Consider the following 20,716-nt stretch of genomic DNA (forward strand, 5'->3'; position numbering starts at 1 on the left):
TCTCCTGTCGGGGAATCAGGCAAGGTTATGATAGGAGAAGAATTCTTGGAAGACTTCTTCTTACTTTTAGTGTTAACCATACCAATCATACCATCGGTGGCATGAGATCCCGAAGGAGCTGCAGCGATTTGATTTTGCTTGGGAAGATCGGGGATTTTCTCGTGTAACGTACCTGACTGAGTATAGACCAAGTCAAGGTACTGTGCTTGAGCAATTACTTGCTCCTCAGTAACAACTCCGGCTTTAGCTACATCTTCAGTGATCTTTGGCAACAAAGATTTTACAAACCACTCAGCCAAGATCTAATCCGGAATAAAAACCTTCACTAAACGCCGTCGACGTCTCCACTCATGAATATGATCTGAAATGTAAGTGGACGTCGATTGCTTTAACGAAGTTAGTAATTCCGTGCCATTGTCATATCTGACTGGCAACTGAAAATGAGTTAAAAACGAGGTAGCTAATTGACTAAAATTATAAAAAGTGCCTCGCGATAACTCAATGTACCACTTGGCTACAAGACCAATTAGAGTGTGCTGGAAAAGTCTTAGGCGGATTGAATCATCTGAAATGGAGTTAGACGCACACCAGAGGTGATAAGTCATCACATGGTTCGACGGGTCCTCTCCTGATTTTCCTTCGAACTTAGGAATATCACTAGGCAACTTATTCGGCATTGGCGGCCAAAACGGAAGATAATTAATGGGATCGTTCGTTAGGCGCGACAAGTCAATCAAATCCAAAGTTGCGATAAACAGTAACTAACGATTAGGGTCCCTAAAAATCTGGGTCATGAGACCAGCCCCAGGAGGAGGATATCCAGGATAACTAGGAATAGGAATTGTATTTGGGATATTGTATCCTCCCCGAAAACCAGGATTAACGGGACCGTACTAGGGTTGCTGAGGTTGTTGATAAGTGTACCTAGGGTACGGTTGATACTGATAGACTGGCTGCTGCACAGCAGGACCGAGTTGGTACTGTCCCTGGTACGGTTGATAAGTAAATTGTGGTTGACTTGTGACAACTGTACTTGAACCAGGTTGTCCTACAGGCATCTGAACCAAAGTTTGAATCGTAGATCCAGACGGTGGTAAAGATGTCTGAGGAGTAGATACAGGAACAGTAGAAACCGGAGCTGTCGATACTCCAGAAGTAGGTGGGGTAGATTGAATAGATGTTGCGGCAGTTGCAGCAGTCGTTTGAGGCGGAGTACGAGGCGTACTAGGCCCAGGCTTAGAAACTACCGAAGGTACAGAAGTTTGAATATTAGACTAGACTGGTTGCTGGGGTGTACCAGAAACTAAGGGTTGTCCAGTTTGAGATGACAACTGTACATTTGGCTGCAACACCTGTTGAGTTTGCGATGGATCCCACACTAAATTCATTCCGGGGTACGGACCCATAACAGGTTGAGAATATTGAGGACCATAACTAGGTTGAGGGTAGGATTGATAATTCAAAGGTACATTTCTCGTTCCTTGAACATATGATTGACCGGAGGGTGGTTGGAAACCTTGGTTCGAGTAGTGACCTTGGGGTTGATACCCTTGAGGCACGTACTGATACTGGGGTTGACCTTGAGGTATAAATTGATACTGGGGTTGACCTTGGGGTACATATTGAGTTTGGAGTTGACCTTGAGGAACGTACTGTCCCATAGGTATGTACTGTCCTTGAGGTTGCCCCCTAGATGCAAATTGGGTACCTTGAGGTTGCCCCCCAGGCGATAATTGAGGCTGCCCCCCAGGTGGCAACTGGCCACCTTGAGGTTGAGGATTGGGAATAGAACCTGACATCATGAGAATATCTTCTACGCTCAACGGTTTAGTACCATTACTTCCAGTTAATAACCCTTGTTCAATGGGTTGAGGAGATGCTCTCGAAAAAGTACCAGAAAGTGACTAATACCAAGAGGGAACAGAAGGACCGTCGTACAAAAAGGATTCAGGCGATTGCGTAAACATGGACGACTATCTTGACATATTTAATGGAGGATAGTAACCTCTAGGTGTTGGGTGATAAGGAACACGAGGTGGTGAAAAACTTAACCGTTGGTTTTCTAAGAAATTAGTCAAAGAAAGATACCAAGTACTGCTCCTAGGTGGACTGTAAAAAATTGATTCACACTCCCTTAGCTCAATAACAGATTGATTTTCAGGGATAGGGATGCCTACTTCTTCTTCCGGAGTAGCAAGTTCTTCGATAGCTATAAGTCCAGAAGGAAGATCTTGGGTGATTACTCTTTCTACCCTAGGTGAACCAGGACCACTAGAAGCTGGAGAAGCAAACCCCGATGTCGGAGTAGCATCAAATTCACTTTCAGGTTCAGATATTTCAGGTTCCTCACCTATATCACTAGTAGATGAAAAGCTACCAGTAACTTCGGAAACAGACACTGATTGTGGATTATATTCTACTACTAAAGCTTGAAAATCAGGATGTACTACCAAAGAAGACTCTCCTTCTTCAGGTGACCCAACTCTACTATCTTTAGGAGTTACGAGGACTTTTAAACCTTCAAGTTGGCTCGGTGAAAACTTAGGAGGTTGGCCCCGAAGTCTACGGGACTTCCTCGGTAATTCAGCCACGGTTAAAAACTTTTAACTACTTCACACACAAACAAAGTAAAATCTCAATGAAAACCACCTAAAGCCTCTAAAGAACCAAACAAATTTGAATCACACGCCTAAAGAATCTAGGAGATAAAACACACAAACAGTAACTTTCCGTACTGAAAACACTAGTTGGTGATGAAATCCAACGTCGCAGGGTTCAATACAGAAATGGCGGTTGGAACAGTTACCCCGACAACCTGCTTAATGAATAGACTGGCACAAGTTCCTCCACTTAATCGTCTCGAGTGAAGAGAACCCCCCAGAAAATCCAAGTGAGTCTAGCCGACGTCTGCTCCAGGTACAGTGGGATCTTCCCACCACTATCACCTCAAGAAGAATCCTAAAGAATATGGCCACTAAGGTTACCAACTGAAACAAATATACTTGGGGGAACAGTCTACGATCCGATACGCATGCAAGGGCAGAGTAGCAAGCTCAATCCCCTTGAAGGCTCCTTGACATAATCCAAGGTTTACCAACAAGTGACCCCAGGCTCCTTGACAATGGTTAATCCGAGGTTTACCATTTTTAATACGGGAATATCTGGCGTCGTTCCCAATGAGGAAGGATTGATTCCCACACTGGTTCGGACATGATCTCGTGCTTCTCCTTTAAGAGGAGCTTTCCCAGAGCATAAATGCAACAATTGTATTTCTTCCCTACCACAAGATACAGCTACTTGTTTGTTTTTACTATCTTGGAGAGTTAATTACTCTCCTACTCCAAGACACTAGCCTAAGCTAAGTTGGTGTATTAGAGCCCTAGAAATAAAAATGTTGCTAGATGAATTTTACTTTAAGCGTTATTTTTTATTGGTTTTTGTTTAAGTCAAAAGCTGCGGAGATGAAATTCGTGGTATGAAGACTCGACTCAAAATCACTAAAAATGCACCTAAGATGATTTAAACAATCTTTTCTCTTCGATGAACTTCTAGCTAAGAAAGAGTTTTAGAATGCAAATACTTTGTAAACACAAATCCTTCTTGACAAAAAAATTAAAAGAAGAGCTTTTGTCCTTTCCAATGCACGCAAAACGAGACAACTAGTTATTTCACAAAAATTTCCCTTTTTCGTTTCAAAGCACTCAACCACTACAAAAAACAAACTTTTTCCAAAAGAGATTTTTTTTATTTTTATAAAACACTTAAAACTATGGAAATGACTAACTTTGAGATCTATAAATTATAAAAACCTATTTGAAGTCAAAGCCTACAAGATGTCTTTTTTAAGGATGTTTTACTTATCTAGATGTAAGCTAAGGACCAATTTATGCAGAATCACAAATCAGTCAAAAACAAACAATTTTGTTTTCTTTTAAAAAATGAAAATCCAAACTTTTAAACACAAGCTTTTCGAAGTTTTGTAAAGAGAAAACACAAAGCAGATTCCTCAACAAGGGTAGATTTCATAAATGGTCAGACTCATAAGAAGGTTGGTAGACACCAAGGTTATCTGAGGTCCCTACAGCTTTTAAGCTAAGAGCTACTACAAGCCAAAACGAAAAACAAACCCAACAAGCAAAACTCCTAGGAATTTCACCTAAAACCCTAGCACCAATGAAATCAACCTGAGGAAATCTTCTGACAGGTTATATGCAGGTTTGGGCAGTGGATAATAAATTCTAAACAAAAACTAAGCTAACTAACAGAGGAAATCTTAGGTTTTTCAAAATTTTGACAGGGTCCGCAGGCCCACAGTTAACATAGGTGTGGTACCGCTCTGTGCTAAAAGCAAAGGTGCGGATAGGTACGCACTGTGTCAAAAGGCTAGGGTGAGATCCTCTCCCAAAGCTATGAAAAACGAAAAATGACCCTGGATCTACAAACTCTACCCAATTCCACACACAACAGGCCAAAAACAGAAACAAAAACATAGTTTCTCAGGTCAAAGTAAAAACAAGGAAAAAATCAAGTCCCCAGTGGAGTCGCCATTTTGTCACACGGAATGAGTCGATCTTGCGGACAAGATAGACATTCCTAGAATCTAAATAAGACCTAATGACAAGAAAACCAATCACACACTATCTTTCTCTAAATATGCTTTTATAAACAAAGGCAAACAAGTGTTTTAGGGCCTACCTTAGGTCCAACGCAAGTTTGTGGAAGCCTTCGCTCCTTCGATCCAAATGAGCTCCCTTGTTGCGAATATGCAAACACAAACAAGAAAACAAATTAAATAGCACCTGAAAAGCCAATATCATAAAGCATATTTAACATTAAAGTCAAGGAATTCATGAAACAAATAACATGAGACAATTTGTTGAGAAAAATGAGTTTGATTGTATTAATTCAAAAGAAGAAGAACTTTACAACCTGTGCCTTGACGCTGTACAAGCTCCTCCCAGGGTCCAGCAAGAAGTCTCCTCTACTTTGACAAGTTTCACTCTCTTCCCAATGAAGCCAAAAAGGTATGTGATCTCTCCTCTTAAGCTCAAATAGGAAGACTTAATTTCACCAGCATTTACCCTAAAAAATATTCAGCTTCTAACCTCCCTAGCAACCAGCCCAATGCCTGAATTTATAGTGCAATGGAGGGAAGTTACTAGGTCCTCCTTCAAAGGGATAAAGCCCTCCTTCAAAGGGATAGCTCCTCTCATCAAGGGATTAGCTCCTTCTCTTTTGGGATGCATGAACCACCTAAGAGCGACCAATCCACGTCAAAATTCCTTCTAGAATCATCTAGAATTAACCCAAAGTGAGTTTTTTAGAATAAACTTGTGCCTTTTTGACTTTCACAAGGGTCCGCACCCACACCTTTAGGGACAGAGCGGGCAGGTGCGCAGTTTTTGTAAATAGAAGGTGCGGGACCGCAGGCAATAGTGAGAGAAAGTGTGGAACCAGAGTTTTATTGATTTTCAATGTCTTTCCCTCAATTTCAAAGCCTGACTTGAAGAGCTGAGGCCTGAGACTTGCTTAGGAGGACAGTACAAGTGATGATAGACCCATACTGACTACAAATAATCATGGTGACGATATTTTTGTGTAACAGTGCTGCTTGCATTAGAGTGTGGTGTTGCCTGTAGTGATCACTAGTAAACTGAAGATTCACTCATAATTAACTCATGCATCTTAGATATGAGAAAGACCCAGTTGAGATTGGAGTTCAGGGACAATGTACTATAAGTTGTATAATCATCCGAATTGTATAGGTGGTGCATGCAATGAGATGAAGGCCCACTACAACAAAATAGGCAATTTGCGCCAAACTTAGTGCCATATTTTAGTGATTTTTTTTTTCCAATTGGGATGAAAACCTTGGTGCTAGATCTGATCTATTGTACAATATTTAAAGTGTCCTTTTTTGTGCCAGATTTTGCATCATTTTTAGCATTAGATTTTGCTTCCAGTTTTGCGCCATATTTTGTGTTTAATTTTTCACCACTTTTTGTATCTAGTTTTGCATCTTGTTTAATGACAAGTTTTCCTTCCAATTTTACACCATGATTTACATCTATTTTTACGACAAGTTTTACTTCTAGTTTTGTGCCAAATTTTGCATATGTTTTTGTGTCATTTTCTGCTTCCAGTTTTATGTCATTCTTTGCTTCTAGATTTGCGTCGTCATTTGCATCAAGTTTTACACCATCTTTTGCATTCGATTTAGCACCATTTTTTGCATCCATTTTGTGATAGTTTTTTCATCTAGTCTTACACCAAATTTTTCTTCTAATTTTGTATGTATTTTTGCATATGGTTTTGCGCCAGTTTTTGCACCATTTTTTTCATCCAATTTTGCACCATATATTGAATATGATTTAGCACCAAATTTTGCATTTTTTTGTCCATTTTTCATCTTGTTTTGCACCACTTTTTGCAAACACTTTTGCATTTGATTTGTCTCCCTTTTTTGCATCCAATTTTGCATCATTCGAACACCATTTCTTGCATCCAATTTTGCATTCAAAAATTTCACCTATATTTTCATCCTATGTTGAGCCATGTGTTGAGTCCACCTTTGCATCCCATTTTGTGCCTAATGTTACGTTCAATTTTGAGTCATTTTTTAGGTATACTTTTGAATTTGTTTTTGCACCAACTTTTGCATTGCATTTTTCACCTCATTTTTCATCCAACATTACATCTCAATTTGCATCCAATTTTGAGCCATTTTTATGCCCATTTTTGCACCATTTTTTTGTGTCTACTTATGTGTGAAATTTTGCATATTTGGTGTCTAATTTTGCATCGTTTTTTCATTCAAATTCGCATAATTTTTTCTACCTCATTTTGAGTCCACATTATGAATCATTTTGCATCTAGGTTTGAGTCTAAATTTGCATCTAGTTATGCATTATTTTTAGCATCCAATATGGCATATTTGGTTTCACTATTTTCTTATCCCCATTTTGAATCTTGTTTTGTGTCTTTTCTTACATCCTTTTTTGTGCCGAATTTTTCATCCCAATTTTACACCATTCTTTGCATCCTCATTTGGCATCTAAATTTTCATCCTTTTTTCTTATTTTTAGCACCCAATTTGGAATCCTATTTTGCATCCTATTTTATGTCTAGTTGTTTGTCATTTTTTGCATCTAGTGTGGTGTCCATTTTTCGTCCTTATTTGTGGCATGTTTGGTTACCTTCTTTGTGTAGTGTTACACCTTTTTTTACTTCTAGTTTAAAACCATTTTTTTGTCATTGTTTGCATCTTTAACATCCAATTTTACTTGCAATTTTGCATTCATGGTTACACCACATTTACATCTAAAAAATAGATGGCTTCTTTTTTAGAGTGTATTTTTCTTTCCATTTATGAATCTCCTTATGGGTTCATTTTACTAATTTCAATTACATAGTGAAATATATTACAGTTTCTAAATATTATTAAAGAAAATATAACAATTGAAATTGATAACCTAGTGTTTGTAAAGAAATTTAAGGGAAATTGACAACATCCATCCAAAAAATAGCAGTATCATCATATATAATAATTCTCCATCAAAAAATCATTAACAATTTTCAATATACATATATGACTATCAAATCAATACCTATCATGGATATCATTATTCCAAGGTAAATTCACAACATCCATCCAAAAATATTAATATCATCGTACATAATGATTCTCCATAAAAAAATGTTGACAATTTTCAACACATATATAAAGTAAAAAGATAATACTAATAATATCATCATCATCTTTAATTGAATCATCTAAAATTCAAATGTGTGATTACCAAATCAAAATCTTTCATGAATATCATTATTCTAAGGTAAATTCACAACATCCATCCAAAGATAGTAATATCATCACACCTACTAATTCTCCATCAAAATAATGTTGATAATTTTCAATATATACATAAAGTAACAAGATAATAATGATAATATCATCACCATATTTAATCAAATCAACTAAAATTCAATGTATGATAACCAAATCAAAATGTTTCCTGGATATTATTATTCTAAGGTAAATGCACACATCCATTTAAAAATATGAATTTCCAAGATCATCAAGATATCACTAACCATCATCATCCTGACCATCCTCATCAGTTTCATCCACATCATCATCACCAAAGCTATCACTGTCATCATCATCACTAAATCTATCACCATCCTCATCATGGTGGTCTCTTATATATGATATATGTTCAACATAGTCTAGATCATCATCATCTCCGAGGTCATTACCTATAGCATTCTTGAAAAAATAGAAAAAATTATTACATGTTAGTATTAATTCCATAACACAATGCATATTTTGGTTACAATGCTAACCATAAAATGAGGTAGGATATAATAACATATAATATTTCTAAAAAATAAAATGAAAATTTGGTTTAAGATATATTGGAAATCCAATTAATATTAGGCTTCTAATTCACATTAAGTAGTAGAAGCATTTTTTAATACATATGAAGTAGGTACCCAAATTTTCTTCATATTCTATTATGAATATTTATTATAATGTCCATGCACCATTAGTAAATTAAAAGTTACTGGAAGATTTACTTCAAATTACAATTGTTATTCGAAAGTGCATAATCTTCTTAATCACAAATTATGAACATTCTGCACAATGGAACCACGACAAGAATTCATCACCATGCTTCAGGTTATCATTACTAGGTTAAGAATAAATATAAGAAAAATCATGCCATTAGTAATTTGAAAGTCAAGCAATCAGCCTAAACTTATACAATAAATTGGTAACTAATTCAAGTTATCATTAGTATTAGCTAGCTTACACGATACAACAGATTACATGATACAATAGTATCAACCTAGAAAATGTTGGAAGATGTGGTGGTGAAAGAGCGGTGTTTGCGACATTCCAGAGTGGATGTGGGTGTTGATGATGACCATATCAAACAAATATGACAAATATTTATTTATTGTTGTAATGTATGTTTTTTTTATATTTTCTACATGTAAGTATTAAGGGAGGGTGTTGGAAGTAATGCTTCCATGTCATATGTGGTTGGCATCATGAGTCCCAAGCTGTCAATCTAGAAGTATCTAGTTTCCTATGTGTGAGTTTTAATAGCTATCTATATATGTCATTGTCAGTGATCTACATACTATAAGCATGTAACCCTTGAGATCAATAAAATATAAGGTGGTGTGATTTGTGTTGTGAAAATAATGTCTGGCTCTCTTTCATATTTCTAACAGAAAAGTTGTAATATATTCAAAAAAAGATGTCCATGGAAATGCAGGTCACCAACAATGCAATAGGAAAACACTATATTAAATATATCACCATTTTAAATGTTATACCATGCCAGTAGATCATAATTGCAGAGTACACAACTGTTTAAAAATGGTTTGTCAATATTATCATAGCTCCATCACAGAGATATCAAAAGACAACATAAAAAATTATTAAATATCTTGTATTGTACCTGTAACATAATTGTACTGATGACTAACTTACAGTCTCTTTCACTAAACTCAATGTGAACGTCCCATTGTGAAGGCATTTTGCTTCACTGGATTCTCCCTTAGTCCTATTTTTTTCAACATTACCTTAAACTAAGTCCTTACATGGCCTCATTGGAACTTAAAAACTGTGTGCCCGTGGAATGATGAAACTATGTTTTAAATTGAAAAGTTTAATATATACTCAGAAATATTTGTGGAATTCTAATTCTATCCACACATTATGGCACCTACTTTTCTTAGCACATATTCGGTAGGAATATATAATTCCATTAAATAAATTGTGATGAAAAGGGATATTAGAATCTAACTTTAGGCTTTGGATTAGTTTGAATCATGAGGTGTTCTGTTCTGCAAAGCCCTGGACAACATTTCGTGAGGTGTTCTGTGAAGCCTGAATACTTTGGAAGTGCACCTCTAACTACTCGTGTTCATTGATGGAGTCTAGTTTGAACCATGAGGTGTTCTGCGAAGTGTGGATCCATTCATACAATTACCTATTCATACATAAATGCAGCTATACAGATACATATGCACAATGGACTGATTGTCTTTGTGTATGATGGCCCTTCAGTACTCCCTGCTCTTCGACCCATCCATCCGGGTGGGAAAGAAATAATAGCTACCCATATTCAAGTTGGAAAGGAAAGAAGCAATGAGAGGAGCCGATGGCACCATGCAAACCCAATCTCTTACATTACAATTCCCAAATTTATAATAAATACCATTCTAAAATGAAAAGAGGTAAAAAGTAAGTTTCTCTAAATACTATTTTTTATTTAGTAAAAAATAAAAAGAAAAACGACATTCACTATGAAAAGAGAAAAATAAGTTTTTCTAAATGCCATTTTTTATTTAGAAAAAAAAAAACATTTTTTATTTAGTAAAAAATAAAAAGAAAAATGACCTTCACTATGAAAAGAGATAAAAAGTAAGTTTCTCTAAATAACATTTTTTATTTAGAAAAAAAGAAAAAGGAAAGTGACCTTCACTTAAATGGATGGTTGATCAAATTTAGAAAAAGGGACTATGAAAAGAGATAAAAAGTAAGTTTCTCTAAATAGCATTTTTTATTTAGAAAAAAAGAAAAAGGAAAGTGACCTTCACTTAAATGGATGGTTGATCAAATTTAGAAAAAGGGACTATGAAAAGAGATAAAAAGTAAGTTTCTCTAAATACCATTTTTTATTTAGCAAAAAAAGAAGGAAAACGACCTTCACTTAAATGGATGGTTGATCAAATTTAGAAAAAAGGGAAAATGGATAGAATGTTTCAACAAATTAAAAGCAATAAGTAATTTCTTAACAAGGTTTTATGTTTAATCGAATTTGTAAGATTTATGATTACTTTTTAAAGATATATATTATAATGAATTTTTTGTTTTTATTATAAATTTGGTATAAATTAACATATTTTTAATTTTTATTATGAATATATTATCATAATAATATTTTACAACTATAGTCCTGGGGCATCTCAATAGGTTAATTCGAGAAATGTGAAATAGTTGAAACTTGAAAGACCCAATTTGTTTCCCTGATAAACTATAACTTCGATGTTTATGAGAAAATCAAATTGTAACTTAGCCTACTAGGTTCATCTGGGATACAAAAATAAAAAAATATATATTTTACAACTATAACTTCGATGTTTATGAATCAATCAAATCGTAACTTAACAAACTAGGTTCATCTGGGATACAAAAATAAAAATAATATATTTTACAACTATTTTACAACTATAACTCCGATGTTTATGAGAATAGCAAATTGTAACTTAGTATAAAGTGAATTTTATGAAACATGAAATATTTTCTATACAATAAATATAATATTACCTTTTTTTATATGGTCAAAATGGACAAAATCTTCCCATGGTATTTATCGTGGTATTTGAGATATTAAGGATAATGTAAAATATGAAAATCACTAACTTTGTCTAAAACCTATATGGTTTATTGATTATAAACTAGCAATTGCACCATATGTTGCAAAGGAAATGCTGTAAGGCATAAATTGGAGAAGAATCGTGACATATAAAAATCCATATAAATTGGAGAAGAATCGTGACATATAAAAATCCATTATGCAAGTGCATAATTTGTCATTAATTTGGTCTCTTAGATCTGATGACCCAGATCACTACAAATGTTAATCCATTATGAAACTGCATAATTTTTCATTAATTTGGTCTCTTAGATCTGATGATCCAAATCACTACAGACGTTGGGAGCTCTAGAGGTTGTATCAACCTGTTTCCCATTTTTAAACTGCTAGACCGCTCGATCTGCCTCCCTCCATCAGATGGTTGTTGGATGATTGATAAGCCATAACAGTCAAATGTTGAAGATATAAACTTGAAAAAAACATAAAATGCACAAGAATATTGATTCCCAAAACATATGTATCTTATGTTTATGAGAAAATGCCTTTTATAAGATTTTACTTATCAAATCTAATTAGTTTTGACAAAGTTGGCTTTAAATAAGAAATACTATAAACCGAAATTGGATTGAATGAATGCAATCCAATTTATAAACAAAGGAGGATGCCCTGTGCTGCTTCTTGTGCTGTTGATTGGAGACAGCTGGAGGAAGAGAGTTGGGAAGCTTGTATGGTGAACCACTGATAACCATAACAACCGGATTATAGTTGTGCTGTAGGGCATGAAAATAAGAATTGCACTGTTTATTTTTGGTGTAGTGAACAAAAAGGGCTTGTAATAGGTCGCAATTTATTACTTAGGTCTGAACATTTGGTCTTTGTCCTTGAGTGATTTATAGCAAGTCTAGGGGGGTGTTAAGATGCAAGACAATTTCTAAAAAAAGAAGGATGTTTTGTGTTGCTTCTTGTGTTGTTGATGGGAGAGAGATGGGAAGCATGTAAGGGTCAACCACTCATAACAACATAATTATAAATGTGATGCAAATTTAGATTTGGAAAGATAGTCATCATATTGTTCATGAATTAATATTATTTCATTGAGCTTATTTATCTTTCTCTTCTAGCTTTGAATGACATTTTGTTTACTAATTTTTATCTTCAATCATTTGAATTTATGTTTTACAATGTTTCCTTTGCAACATCTTGTGCAATTTATAATAGGCTATTGTTCATGAATTAATATTATTTTATTTAGCTTATTTATCTTTCTCTTCTAGCTTTAAATGACATTTTTGTTACTATTTTTTATCTTCAGTCATTTTTATATGGCACGATTCTTTTGGAATTTATGCTTTACAGTGTTTCCTTTGCAACATCTTGTGCAATTTATAATATGTTAATGTTCATGAATTAATATTAATTTATTTAGCTTATTTATCTTTCTCTTCTAGATTTGAATGACATTTTGTTCAATAATTTTTATCTTCAGCAATTTATAATATGCTATTGTTCATGAATTAATATTATTTTATTTAGCTTATTTATCTTTCTCTTCTAGCTTTGAATGACATTTTGTTTACTAATTTTTATCTTCAATCATTTTTTATATAGCACAATTCTTCTCGGAAGAATTTATGCTTTACAATGTTTCCTTTGCAACATCTTGTGCAATTTATAATATGCTAGTGGTGTAGATTGTGCTTCAATTTGTGAGGGTAGACCTTGCTATAATCCAAATACCATTCATGCCCATGCTTCATATGCAATGAATAGTTAATAGTAATTAAATTAAAATTCTAAAATTCTAATTTTGAAATTAACATACTTATAGACATAACAAGCTCTTAAAATCAACATACTTATAAACATAACAAACTCTTAAGCATGTCAAATCAATTTCAAGATATATAAATTAATATATTCTATTTTGAAAATAGTTTTTGAAAAAATTAAATTATTTTTTTTAAATAAATATTTTGAAAATAAAATATATTATAAATTTATTTTAAGATTTGGAATATGTCTTAAAACTATTTTTATTTAAATCCATTTTTGTTGGGAAATATGATTAAAGCCTTAAAAGCATCTAACAGATAAAATCTAAAATCCAAACACCTGTCCTAACCAGTAATTTCAAATGATATAATTCTTGCATATTTTATGTGAATCAACCTTACGAATATTGTTAAAAAATTTACATGTGAAATTGATCGATAGTTTTACTATGTTAAATTTTTCACTTCGTATAAATAAAACACATTTTAACTTTTTTTATATTTATAGAAGGATTCATACACTTATAGTTCTTAATCTTGAATTCATGTGGTTCTGAGAGTTCCCATTTATAAACATTCTCCAATAATATTTTGAATGTTTTTATAAAATATAATGTGAATATATATATATATATATATATATATATATATATATATATATATATATATATATTATTGCAAAGAGATATTTGGATCACAATTCTAAGTCCATACCAAGAGATATTTCAGGGAGATATGCGAGAAGCAAGTATTTTTCCTCTAAGAATTTGAGTTCTTTTAATTTTAATCTCCACAAAGTAAAGCTACTCAGCAGGGATATTCACAAAATGTGCTCTTCTGAGTGATTCACCCACCTAATCTTTAATCTCCTCCTTTCAACTCATATGCCCATTAGATAATATTGACACATTGTTCATTATTGATTCGAAACATGGTGTGCCTCTTGGTTCACCAAACAAGTCTCTCGTCATTTCCTGCAACTCAGCAGTGCCTCCAGACAATCGTGACTGATGCCGAGATGACGAAAACAATACATTCTTTAAACTTGTCTTCTCAAACATTTCGAATACTCCATTGAACCCAAATTTAACAGAACCCCAAATCAGAATTACCTGTACTCTCATGGACCCAAAATTAGAAAATTCCAAAAATAGAACCAAATTATATGCATGGCTCATCCAAGGAGAGTCAAGATGGTTGCACAACAAATTAGGAGGGAGCTAGTAGATATGCTTTTGAGGGACAAGGTATTACAACAGGCCATTCTTCCAGAGACTGCACTTGGAGCAGACAAGTACTTATCTTCACTAACAAAAATCAGTGATGTTGAAGTGTCATTTTGTCAAAAAGGTACATTTCTATTCTGTAATGTTCTCAATCTTTTCTTTCCAACGTTCTGCATAATCTGAACTAAATTCTTTTCAGAATTATAGTTTGATGTCAAACAACTCTCCATTGAATAATATGTGACTTGAGATTATTGATTAAGGCTATGCATAGCCTGTACCATATGTTGATGCTTCTTGATGGCATTTCAGGTAAACTAGAGAAAGCATTGTTGAGGGATTCATTGGATATTTTTGAAGCCAATTTTGAGATTTTTGCACTGGTAGCTTCTTGTCCAGGAGAACCCAAATTGTGGCCAGCAAGAGTTTCACTTGCCTTCTCTAGCACAAACTGCAAGGGAAATAAATTGTAAGAGAGACGTGTGTGAGTTTGAGAGAGTGTGACGGGAGGAGGCGAGAGAGCTAGGGTTCAGCGCAGGAAGAAACAGGAGGAGTGAGCTAAGAACAATGGAGGTGCCAGGAGGAGGGAGTTCTACTCCCTCCTACAGCAATGTTGTATTGAATAAAAGCAGAGAAATGAGTTTGAACGGATTTAGGAGACCCTGGGAGGCTGGGAAAAAAATGTAGACTCAAAAGAACCGGAAAGAAGCAAAGCTGATGTTTAGGAAGAAACTCACGGGAAGGTTAGAAGGGAGAAGATACTAGTGGAAAACAGTCAGAAAAAAGGGTACAACTCGATAGAGGGACCCTATAAACCCAAGACTGCCACCAAACCTTGGGTGGTTTTGAATGATCCTGCACTATAGGAGCACAGAGATCACACGACGGCTTATGCTATTATCTGTAATTTCATGGACATATGGCCCACAGAGAAGAATCTATATACTTGGATCATAAACAACTGGAAACTAAAGGGGGATATAACTCTGCATCTAGGGTCTAGGGGTTTCTTCACAGTGGTTTTCAATAGCCTAGAGGACAAAGATAGAGTTTTCGAAGGAGGACCTTATTTCTATGCTGTTGCAGGACTCTATATGCGACCTTGGGTAATGAACTTTGTCTCAGAGCGGGAAACATTCACATCGGTCCCAGTATGGATAAGACTTTACTCCCTACCTCTAGATTATTGGCTGCTTGAATCCTTGAAAGCTATAGGAAATAAATTAGGACATTTTCTAAAAATTTCAGAGGCAACTCTGCGAGGGAAATATACTTCCTTCGCACGAATATGTGTGGAAATGGATCTATCGGGAGCACTCCCGGATGAAGTGGTCTTAGAAGTTTATGATGAGGAATGGGTACAGGCGGTGGACTATGAACATGTCCCTTTTAGATGCCAAAAATGTCATGAACATGGACACCTTTTCAGAGATTTCCCACAAAACAAGTGGGAGGATAATCTGAGGACCAACATACACAAAGATCCCGAAGGATTCACCAAGATAGGAGGCAGAGGGAAAGGAGGAGGAAGAAGGTATCAGAAAAAATAGAGTGATAACAAACTAGCAAGTCGCAATAGTTTTGAAATTTTAGAAGAAGAAGGGGGGAACAATGGAAAAGGTGTTACTCTGGACAATCATCCTAAAGAGACAGAAAAGGAGGACAACATGGAAATAATACAGGAAAACAACAAACAACAAGAAACCATACCAAACAACATGGAACAAAGCAGGGATCAAGAGATGACCCCTAGTGAAGTTGGGACTGAGGACCAAGAACTACATGAGATTCTTGAGAGGGAGAATCTTGATCTGGAGAAATTCTTAAACTAGGGAACCAACAAAGGGATAGATTCCCTACCACAAGAGGAGTTTGACAGAGTACAACAACTTTTCCTCTGGAGATCTCAGACAAAAACCTCAGGAAACAAAAGAAGTCATGAAAGCCAGGACCAGGGAGGGGTCAAATCAATGGAGGAAATATCAGGACACTCAGCCAAAAACCTAGGCAGAAAAAGAGGCAGAAAGATACAAAATGAACTGCTCATAGAGTGTGGAAAGATCATGATCCACTCAGGTAAGATGAAAGGGCTCACGAGTTACTCATTCAAAAACCCATCATCATGAAGCTCACAACATGGAATATTAGGGGTCTAGGAAGTAAAAGGAAATAGAGGAATCTCAACAATAGAATAAAAGAAGAAAACCTAGATGTGGTGTTCATACAGGAAACAAAATGTTCAATAGACAAAGTCTGGAAGATACATAGAAAATGGCTTAGTAAGTATGAATACCTAGAAGTAAAAGCTAATAATACAGCAGGAGGGATTCTTACTCTCTGGAATCCCCAGAAATTGGACATTTTGGATGCGGAAGCATCTAGGAACTATCTATCAATGGTTATCAAACCTTTGGGTGACAAGGATATCTATATGGTTACTAATGTCTATGGTCCTCAAAATCCTGAAGATAAACTCAAGCTTCTCACCTCACTGGAGGAGCTTAGGCAGAGACACCCAGCAATACCCTGGATTCTGGGTGGAGATTTCAACATGATCAAATCTCTTACAGAAAAAAGGAGGAACTAGACTAATGGGCAAGGAATCTATTGCCTTCCAGAACTTCCTCATCAATTTGAAGCTAGTGGACTTAGAAACAACAAATGGGACCTTCACTTGGAACAATAAGAGGGGAGGAGCTTCACAGGTTGCTTCAAAACTAGATAGATTCCTCATCTCGAAGAACCTCTTCCTCTCGGGGCCTAGCTTGAATGCTTTTATCCTACCTTTTGGAGGGTCAGACCACTGGCCAATTCATCTAGAAGATTCTTTTATTGGCACTCCAAGAAACAGACCCTTCAGGTTTGAAAATGTTTGGCTTACTCACCCTAATTTCATATCCAACATTGATAAGTGATGGAAGGAAGATTTACCGGTTCAAGGCACGAAAATGTTATTTCTGCAATAGAGACTCAAGCACATCAAGGTCAAACTCAAAGATTGGAACAAAAGTGAGTTTGGAAATATTTTTAAAGACAAAAGAGAAGTGGAACAAAAGCTTCAGAATATTAAACAAACCCTTATCAAGGAAGGCTTCACCGAGGATAGGAAATTGCAAACAGACTCTCTACAACAGGAATGGGACACCAGATGTTAGCAAGAGGAAATCTTCTGGAAGCAAAAATAAAGAGTTCAATGGCTTAAGGAAGGAGAAAGAAACACAAGGTTTAATCTACCATGGAACATCAGGCTCATAATTGGATCAAAAAGCTCATAGATCCACTAGGGAGAGATCTCAACGCACACAAGGATATGGAGTTTGTTTTGGTACAACATTTTCAAAAAAAAGCAGAGGAGACTGTCTTAAACAGATTGCTAGATATAAAAAATTTATGAAGCATATTCCGAAACTGGTGACCAGGGAAGATAAATTCAATCTCAACAAACCAGTGTCAGAAGAAGAGGTAAAACAAGTAATAAATGAGATGCACAATGGGAAAGCACCTGGACCGGATGGTTTTAACGTCGACTTCTTCAAGGCAAGCTGGGAAATAGTCAAAAAGGACATTCTGGAAGTGGTAGAGGACTCAAGGATTTCAAAAACAATCCTAAAAGCACTAAATAATTGCTTCATTGCCCTCATTCATAAAGAGGATAAAGAAATGACTCCAGATCAGTTCAGACCCATAGCCCTTTGTAATGTGATATACAAAATCATCTCCAAAGTTATTGCAAACAGACTCAAGCCCCTCCTACCAACTCTTGTTTCGGAGGAGCAAACTAGTTATGTGGAAGGAAGGAAAATACTTAACAACATCATTCAAGCACATGAAATAGTCCACTTTCTCAAGAATAATAAGCAAGTAGGGATGATCATTCAATTGGACCTAGCGAATGCTTATGACAAATTGAGTTGGTTATATATCAAAGAAGTTCTGATAGCATATGGCTTTGACCAGAATTAGATAAGATGGGTTATGGCTTTGGTAACTTCAGATAGCTTTTCCATCCTTCTCAACGGCTCTCCCTCCAAATCCTTTCAGCCCTCGAGAGGCCTCAGGTAGGGAGATCCGCTTTCACCATTTCTATTTATTCTTATGATGGAAGGATTAGGCAAAGCAATCACTTCTGCCAAAAGGCAGGGCACAATCCAGGGTCTCAAGCTCACCCAAGAAGGGGGCTTGTTAACTCATCAACAATTTGTAGATGACACTATGTTATAGGGCATACCAATGGTCAAAGAAGCCAAAGCCTACAAACAAATCCTGCAGGATTTTGCTTTGGCGGCTGGTACAAAGGTAAGTCTCTCAAAATCTAAAGTTTATTTTTTCAATACAAATATTGCAATTCAGAGAAACCTCTCTAGAATTCTCAGATTTCAGAGAGACCAACTCCCCTCCAAATATCTGGGAATACCTCTCATTGATAAACCTCAGAGCAAGGAGGTTTGGGAAACTTTTCTCAATAAACTAAAGGACAAAATTTGCAAGTGGACAAGTAGATCTTTAAATTTTGCTGGCAGGCTCGTTCTCACAAAGGTGGTCCTACAGTCTCTTCCAATATATATGTTTTTGGCACTTCCTATCCCTGGTGGAGTTGCCCATCAAATCAGGAACATGAAAAGAGACTTTCTATGTGGAAAAGGGGAGGAAAAAAAGAAATGGGCACTGGTAGCTTGGGACAAACTTTGCATGCCCAAACCTCATGGGGGTCTTGGTCTCCATGACCTGGAAACTCTTAAAAAAGTTTTGGGGGCCAAAATTTGGTGGAGATGGCTGAAGGAATCTAGCAACCCATGGGCCAAGCTCTGGAAGGAGAAATATGCAAAGGACTGGAGGGAATGGGACTTGATCAGAATGACAGGGCATATCAGGGGCTCCCACATTTGGAATAATGCTTGGGAGAACAGAGCTTTAGTTCAGAAACACAGCTTCTGGGAGATTGGGAATGGAAACTTTGCCTGGTTTTGGGAGGATAACTGGCAGCAGGAACCCAACTTAAGTAGAGAAGGACTGGACATTCTCAGAGAGGAAACTATCAACAAAGGACTAAAAAAGGTCAGCGACTTTTGGGATAAAACAAGAAATAGTGACAAGTGGAGAACTTGGAAAGTACCAATCAATAGTGAAGAGTCTCCTTTGAAGACCTAGGCAGAAGCTCTTGCTAAAATCCTGGAAAAAAGGGAAATTTTGATCTTGACATCCACAGATCAACTTAGATGGGGAAGAAGCAGTGAGGGCAATTTCAATCTCAAAGAAGCCAAAGAAGTGGTCACCAGTTACAATTTTTCAAACCCAGATAATACTTGGAAGGACCTATGGAAGCACCCTCACTGGATGAAAATAAAACTTTTTATGTGGATGGTTCATCATAACAAGATTTTGACTTGGGAAAATCTTAGAAAGAAAGGTTTTATGGGACCATCCAAATGCCAACTATGTGGTATCCAAGAAGAAATGAGGGATCACCTTCTCAGCCTCTACACATTCACCTCTACCCTATGGAACTCGGTTGCCTGTATCTTTAGACAAACCGACAAAGATGAAAACGACATCTCCAAAACCTTAATGAATTGGAGGAAAAAATTTTCAGAGAATGAAACTGTCAACATAGCTTGGACTTTGATTCTAGGCTTTCTAATCTGGAATGTCTGGAAAGAACGCAATAATAGAATTTTCAAGGACAAATCCAGCCCGCCCCAAATCATAATAAATCAGCTCCTCAGGCAACTCAAAGAGACTATTAATACCTTTCAGAAGCAACCTCCTGAGAATCCTCCTTCTCATCAGGACACTCGAATTCTTCTTCTTTTGGGCCTACAGAAGATGGTCCCCCAGGGCTCAATCTAGATTGCATCACACGCTACTATGAGACAGGACTTCTGGCACACCCCCCCCCCCCTGGTTACTTAAAATTAAATACAGACGGAGCCTCGAAAGGTAACCCAGGGGAGGCAGGGTATGGAGGTGCCATTCGATAGTCATCTTCCATAGCAATTTAGGGAATGCTACCAACAACATGGTGGAACTAATGGCCATAGAGTAGGGCTTAGAGATTCTGAGAAATCTCAACATGAAGAACTCCATAATAGAAGCTGATTCTGAATTAACAATCAATTCTATAAAAAAAATAGCTAATGGCTTAGATCCTGAGAAAATATCGCACCACTGGAGACTTTTGCAGGTTTATCAGCGTATTCAATCACATCTGAGAATCCTGAGAACCCTGAGTTTTGTTCATGTGTGAAGAAATGCCAACAGATTAGTGGACCGGCTAGAAAATGAAGGGGTGCTCTGTAAGAATGACTACAATTTTTACAAGTGGGAA

This window comes from Pinus tabuliformis, chromosome Q (assembly GCF_031772625.1).
Source record: "Pinus tabuliformis cultivar Carrire ecotype Pingquan chromosome Q, CPIR1, whole genome shotgun sequence".
In the NCBI taxonomy this organism is placed as follows: Eukaryota; Viridiplantae; Streptophyta; class Pinopsida; order Pinales; family Pinaceae; genus Pinus; species Pinus tabuliformis.